Source organism: Hyperoodon ampullatus, assembly GCF_949752795.1.
Source record: "Hyperoodon ampullatus genome assembly, chromosome: 6".
Classification (NCBI taxonomy): domain Eukaryota; kingdom Metazoa; phylum Chordata; class Mammalia; order Artiodactyla; family Ziphiidae; genus Hyperoodon; species Hyperoodon ampullatus.
Genome location: NC_136919.1, coordinates 125,517,022 through 125,524,058, shown reverse-complemented (window position 1 = coordinate 125,524,058; position 7,037 = coordinate 125,517,022). Strand labels below are relative to the sequence as shown.

Sequence of the window (7,037 nt, the reverse complement as noted above, 5' to 3'; positions counted from 1 at the left end):
CCGGGACTGGGCGTGTCTGCCCCCCTGACTGGAGCCCCGTGCTGTGTCCCCACCTCCCCGGCTGGGGCCCCTGCCTGCTCACTCCCTCACTCCGTGGAGCCAGCCTCAGGCTCCTTCTGCCTTTAGTCTCTGCTCTGATCACTATGGACTCACTAACAAAGAGACCTTCAGGCTTGGCCTGGAGAAGATCTGGGATCTTCCAGGAGGACAGCACTTTCGTCCTTGTACCACCTGCACACAGTCGTCAGCCTCTCTTCCGAGCTTCCTCGTAGGACCAGGCATGGCTGGTCCCCTTGCTTCTGCTCCTGTGGGGCCATGCTCATTGCTTCCGTGCCAGTGGGGTCACCTGGGCCAAGGCGAGAGAAGGACCCTCCCCTGCTCTCTCTCAGAAGGGGCAACAGGGACCAGGGATCTGCCAGGTGTGTCTAAACGCTCAGATAAGGATGCTCAGCACACAGCCCCGCCCCGGAGCCTTCTACCTGCCCCGCATTTACAACAGTGGGAATGAGGCTCGTTTTAGGAAAAAAGAAATGGCCATCTGGGTTCACAGTGCTGGGGCAGGGGGCAGAAAGGGAAATTTTACGACTGAAGCATGATCTCCAGTTAAAGGATGAAGAACTTCGCCCTCGCACAGAGGGACGTCAGGGTCACGCAGGTGGGAGAAGGGCTTGCACGGGGCCGGGTGATGTGGACGGAACTGAAGATGTTCGTCTGCGCGAGGCTGGCCCCCAGGAGCCCGCACCTCTGCGGGGTCCCGGCAGAGGTCAGCTGTGGAAGCAAGCTCAGGCTCTAACCCTTTCCCAGATGGTGTCAGCGTGTATTAAATCCGGACACCATGACTCTCAGGCCTCTTGGCAGCAGAGATCATCGAAAATGGCCATTTGGGAGAAACGGGAGACGGTCACTGATGGAGCCAGTGCTGAGCTGAGCACCCTGCAGGATTCCTCACAGCTCCCATCTCTGAGATGAATGTCCCCCCCACCGACGCCAGGGCCACCGAGGCCTGGAGGCTCAGTGCTTGTCCAAGGCTGCAGGGCTGCTAGGAGGTGGCGGCTCAGCCCTGCCACAGTGGTGGTGGTGCGGGGGGTTCTGGACCAGCCTCTCCCCTCCTCGTGCACGAGCCGAAGGGGACGGGAGGGGGCCGCCGGGGGGAGCCGGGAGCACAGTCTGAGTGCCCTTAGCCTGTGACCACGACGGTCTGATAATAAAACCATAGAGATCAGCGATGATTGAAACTTAAGACCCCCCTGCAGCGTGGGTGGAGACACACTGGCAACGCAGACCCCTGCCTTGAGGTTTTGTCCATCAGCACCGGCTGAGCCACCTGTTTTCCAGAATAAAAACCAGAGCTGGGGCCGCGGTGGAGCCTGGAGGTGCTCGTGAACTCTGACCTCGTTTTCCTTTGACTTCGTAAGTCTGAGGGCGGAAACAGCTGGACAAGAGGCACAGGGGCCCCCAGGGAGGACACAGAGCAGTGGGCAGAGGAGGGGGAGCAGAGGTGAGAGCAGAGGCCTCCAGCGGGGGGTCTGTGACCTCCTGTGACGTAGGTCCACCCTCCTGTGACGCAGACGATCACGCTTCCTCCATTTTATGCAAAATGCCGTAACACTGGAGTTTCAACAGCCTCTTTCAGATAACACTGCTGCCCCAAAGCCCTTTAGGAATGGAAATTCTGGGGAAACTGAGGACCAGCAGAAACTCAGTAGAGCTGGTTCTATCAAGGCAGCTGGTTGACCTGAGCTGGGGACCCTTCTGCGGCCAGAGCGTGGGAGATGGCTCCGCTCTGGGCGAGGGAAGTGATGGAAACTCTCTGGGAAGGAAATCAAGTTACTGGCCTGATTCTGCCAAAGACGAGAAAACCCGTTCCTTCGTCTTCGTTCTCTCCAAGTTACATACCTTTCACAAACGCGGTCCATTCAGGTGTTTCTCATACAATTTTCATAATTTGAGACTGAAATTCTCTTTTGAAGGATTAATGGGTAGCTGATAGGCACTCACCTGGGTCACACGTCCTGTCCGAGATCAGCCTCGCCCTGTGACAGACAGCAAAGCAGGAGGTGAAGGTGCACGAGCTTTGGCATCAACAGCCTTGGGCTTCAATCTGGGCACTTCTCCTGTGTCTGCCATCACTTTCCAAAGCTCTCAGGGGCTCACTGCCCTCATTTCTTGAATGGACATAAAACCTACCTTGCAGAGTGTGATGAAGCTGAAACAAGGTGGATAGAAGTGCCAGGGTGTTCAGTAGGCAGGAAGCACTGTTGCCGGGGAACAGGTCTCTGCCAGAAGCAATGTTCACGGATGGAACATGACTGGAAGTTGACTGGATGCTGTCAGCCCGGAGCTGGAGAAAGGGAACAGGGCGCGGCTATTCCAAAAATCATTTCCATTTGACGCATCCTCCCTCAGGCCGATTTACCTTGCTATTACCTCCGCCCCGCCTAATATGGGGATTAGTCTGTCTTTCTCAGCCATTGCTGGTGGCTTGTCTGAAAGGGCCTGTGGCCCAGAGCATTCTGAGTGGTCTGGGACTAAGTGCGTCCAGGGAATTCAGCTACAGTGAGAGGTATCCCCCGCTCCCCCAACTTGATTATCTATAAGGAAGGATCCTTTGGAGGCTTTCCCCCTACCTGTTCATTGCTTACTTTTAGTCTTTCTCTCCTTCTGTACTCTGTAAACTTAGCAGGATCAAATGAAGTTTCTCCCCTGACATCTCAAGACTGCAGTGAGGTTGTGTCTCTGATGCTACACAGAACATTGCAGCCTCTATGGGCACCAGGACATTCCATTTTCTCAGACCCAACTTTCTCGCCTCTGTAACACCCGGGAGAAAAATAAAGCCATGCAGGGTGTTCTCACCGATCCTTTCAACGCCTTCCTTTCAACGCTTCCTTCTAGGCAGTGTGACCTCTGCTCTCGGCTCTGGAACCCTCAGGGTTTGATGACCATTGTTCCAACCAAACTGACACCCAGGTCCTAGTGCTTCAGGTATTGAAAGGCACCTGGCTTGTGTTCATTTCAGTTGGAAGAAATACTAGCTACATCATGCCCTTTAATCTCAATGGTCAGTAAGCAAACAAATAAAGCCTGGAATGCTGCCTTCATCACTGTTTGCTTGCTTCCTACCGTCAAATGCTGGGGCTGTAACCTCTGTTCCACACATACACTTGAGACACCCTGAGAATTGCAGTCATGACCATGGAACAAGCCTCCCCCATCACTGGATTGCTAAGCAGGTACAGCCCAAATAAACTGGTTTTAAGTTTGTATCAGCCCTTCAAGCCCATGTTCCACAGGTAATTTACACAAAAAAATGACAGGCAGTACCTGCTACATCATCTTCAAAAGCACCCAAATTCCTCGTGTGGATGGGAGTAGATATGAGTTACCACCATGTGTGGCAACTTACCTTAAGCTGAAGGGAGCCGGGGGACCTGGCCCTGTGACCGGATGCTGGTATCCTTTCTTGAGCATCGTCCTTGGAAGAGCCTAGTGGAGAAACACAGTTGGGTCACTTGTTTAGCGAGCTTTAATATTTTGAAATTTCATGAAACTCTTTAGATTATATTACATAAGTATTCATGTTACATTAAACATTGACTTATTTGAAATATTATTTAAAATAAAATATTACAGGATCAATATTATTTAAACATATATTAAAAATAAATATTAATATAAATATTATATGTATCTATATTTGCTGCAAAACTTAAACTTTTTTTTCTGTTGGGAAAGTCCTTTTTGAAAATGAGCAGAAGCAGGTACCAACAAATAAAAAATATTATTTAAAATAAACAAATGATTTAAATGGTGCATGTTGGAGGGTGAGGGAGCCTGAAAAAATGCACCTTCCCTTCTCAGACCAAGTTCTGAAATGACAGAGGAATATGAGGAAGAGCAAGGCAGGCGGGAATTCCAAACATCAGCTGGTGTGTCTGTGAAAAGTGGGCTTCGGAACCCCGAACCCACAGGGACAGACAGACCAGCCACGCAGCCTGACCTGCCCCCGAACCTTCCTGCAGGGGGCGCTGCTGAGCCCGAGCTCTCTCGAGGGGGCTGGGCGCTGGAGGTCCAGGGCCTGGGAAGTGCCTGGGCTCCACCATGGACCAGGGGTCCCCTCTGTTCTCCACTTAGGAGGAAGCTTCAGAACTGGGGAAAAAGCCACGCCAGCCCACAGTGATGAACTCCTGAACTTAAGATTTCCATTTATGACGGTTCATTTATTTATTCCTTCATTATTTATCTGTTCCCTTTAATCCTCTGGTTCCTTAACGAGATGAAATAGTATGTGAAGTTCATCAGATTCTATTTTCAGACTGCCTGGGTTTAAATCCTGGCTCCACTGCTCACTAGCCATGACGTGGGGCAAGTAACATTTCTAAGCCTCAGTTTTCTGTAAAGTGTTTACCTATGTTACGATAATACGTGAAAAGCATCCGTTCAGTTCTTGGTGCATAGTGCGTGCTCAGTAAGCGTCACTGATGTTGTTGCTCAAGTTGTTTGTTTTCGGTCTTCCTCGTACCCTCATGAACACACAGACCAGTGCTTCTCAAACATCAAAGCTCAGACAGCTCACCTGGGAATTCCTCAAAATGCAGATTCTGGTTAGTCTACCTGGAGTGGGGCTAGAGCACCTGTGTGTCTACCAGTCTCTAGGTGATGCTGACCTGCTGGTTTAGGCACCGCACTTGGAGGTGTGGGACCTGCACGCCTTACACAAGGTGCTGGATAAGGCAGACCCTCCTTAGTTTTCTCTTCTTCAGCTAAAACAAAATTCTTTAATAGAATCAGCTGTCTCTAATGCTGCTGTCCTGAATATTTTAAAGGGTCAATCCATACCTCACTAGGTGGTAAAAGGCTTTGGGATGGGTTGGACTCAGGTCTGCCCCTAACGTTTGCAGGGTTCAAGGCAAGATTTCAGTTGGAGGCCCATGTGCTGTATGTCCAAATAGTTAAAAAGTTATATTCAAACAAACGAGCTTAAATAAAATCTGTGCTACTCGCAACAAGCACATGGAAAGATGCTCAACATCACTATTCATTAGGAAAATGCAAATCAAAACCACAGTGAGATGCCACCTCATGCCCACTAGGAAGGTGCTATCAAAAAAACAGAAACAAAACAAAACCCCAGAAAATAGCAAGTGCTGGTGAGGATGTGGAGACACAGGCACCACTGCACACCGCTGGTAGGAATACGAAGCGGTGCAGCTGCTGTGGAAAACAGTAGGGTGGCGCCTTAAAAAACAATTAAAAACAGAGTTATCTGCCGCCGCTGCGTCTTTCACCTCTTCGGGGGCAGGGGCCTGGGCCAGGTTTTACACATCTGCAAGCAGACCGTTCCGGAGCTCTGCCTGCCGACCCCACGGCGTCCTCTCCCACTGTGCCCCTAGGGTCTCACTATGAAACAGTGTGTCATCCTCAGCTACTTGCGAGTCCTCTCTGCGGAGAAGCTGCCGGAGCATCATCTTTCCTCCCCCCGAGGGGTTCGACAAGATACGGCTTCACAATCTCTGGATCAAGAAATCTTATGAAAAGTTAAAACTGAAATTGAAGAGGAGCTAACATCCCTGGACGAAGCAATTTCTGAGGCCTTCACCAGCGCAGGCTTCACCCGGCACTCTTTGCCCGCGTTCAGCCCCACAAACCCCGACAGTTCCGCAGAGGACCGCCTGGCCCGCCTGGGGACAGGGCGTCGCAGGAGCGAGGGCGCCTTTGCGGGGAGCCTTGCGGACGCCCCTCAGCCGGATGCTGAAGCTCTTCGGCCTGGTGGACAGATCCCCCTGAGGACTGTGCGGCGCACAGCAGCGGCAGACGGTTCAGGACAGGAAGTGAAGGGACCGCTGCGTGCAAGCAGAGCTGCAGCGAGCACACAGGCCAGGGACGTACCAGGCGCGTCGGGAACGGACACTGGAGACCGCAGTTTACGCCAGCGGCCGGAATAAGACGTTGGTGCCTCCGATTTTGCTACGACCAGTGCTCCTGGGGTTGACGAGGCGAGCTCAGGAGCCTCGGAGCGCATTGCTGCAGTTTGGTGCAACTCTCCCGGAGGGCCACGCCGCCGAGCGCATCACGCAGCAGGGAGGCTAGGGCACTGCCTTTGACCTGGAGTCCGCGGAGGATAGCGACGACATCCACATCCTGCCCAGGGGCGGCTCCACGCTCGCCAGCCCCGCCGAGGCTCCGACGCCCGCGACGTGACGGCGTCCTGGCGGGCCAAAGGCTTCCCCGTGTCGCTGTCCAGCAGCCAGAGCTGGCGCACCAAGGGCCCACCGGTGTCCCCGGGTGCCGAGTCCTGGCAGCAGGTCGCAGCGGACCCCGAACTCGAGAGCTTGGACGGCAACGGGGCCGGAGAGAAGAGCGCGAGCAAGTCCTCCACCTCGGACCTCGCACACGTGGGGAAGGAGGGGGTCCCGAGGGCTCGGCCGGCCAGACAGCCGGTCCCACGACCTCTCTGTCCGCGGAACTTGCTGAAGAAGAGGCGGGAGCGGCCGCGTCCGAAGCTGCCAGACGGGAGCAGAGCCCGGGGTGGAGCCCCCAGCAGCCCCGCCGGGCGGGCGGAGAGCAGGCGGCCCACTGCCCGAGGGCAAGTGCCTCTCGCTCGGCGGAGGGGCAGCCGCCGTTGCCATCCTGGCGATGGCAGTTGCGGTGGCACTGGCTCTGAGAAGGAAGTAGACTTTTCGGAGAGAGAAGACAAAAAGGCGTAAGGCTGTGGTCGTGTCGACCGGACCGGAGCGGCCAGGAGCTGGCTGGACATCCCTCGGACACTCCAGGGTCAGGAGGACCTTGGTCCGCAGGGCAGGGGGCCGACCCACGTGTTAGGGCTTGAGCTGGAGGCTGCGCACGGTGGTCTGATTGGAGGCCCCGGGCCTGGGCGCCTGTGCCCTGTAGGGTGCGCAGCCCCCGCCCACCAGCCCCGTAGCGCCCTCCCCAGGGGTGACAGGGGGGCCTGGGGGGCAGACCCCAGGCAGCAGGGCGTGGCTGTGGGCCCCTCGGCTGCTGGCGCGCTCCTGCCTGGGGTGTCTCAGCTGCTCTGT

The 7,037-nt window shown here is 54.6% G+C and overlaps 1 pseudogene across 1 annotated transcript; it reads left to right on the top strand.

The window, feature by feature from the left end:
- The first annotated feature begins 3,814 nt into the window (after positions 1-3,814).
- Positions 3,815-6,675, top strand: LOC307054907 (bcl-2-like protein 13; annotated as a pseudogene). Its single transcript has 4 exons — positions 3,815-3,824; positions 4,023-4,085; positions 5,337-5,736; positions 5,866-6,675. The product of its transcript is annotated as a bcl-2-like protein 13 (transcript).
- The last annotated feature ends 362 nt before the right edge of the window (positions 6,676-7,037 follow it).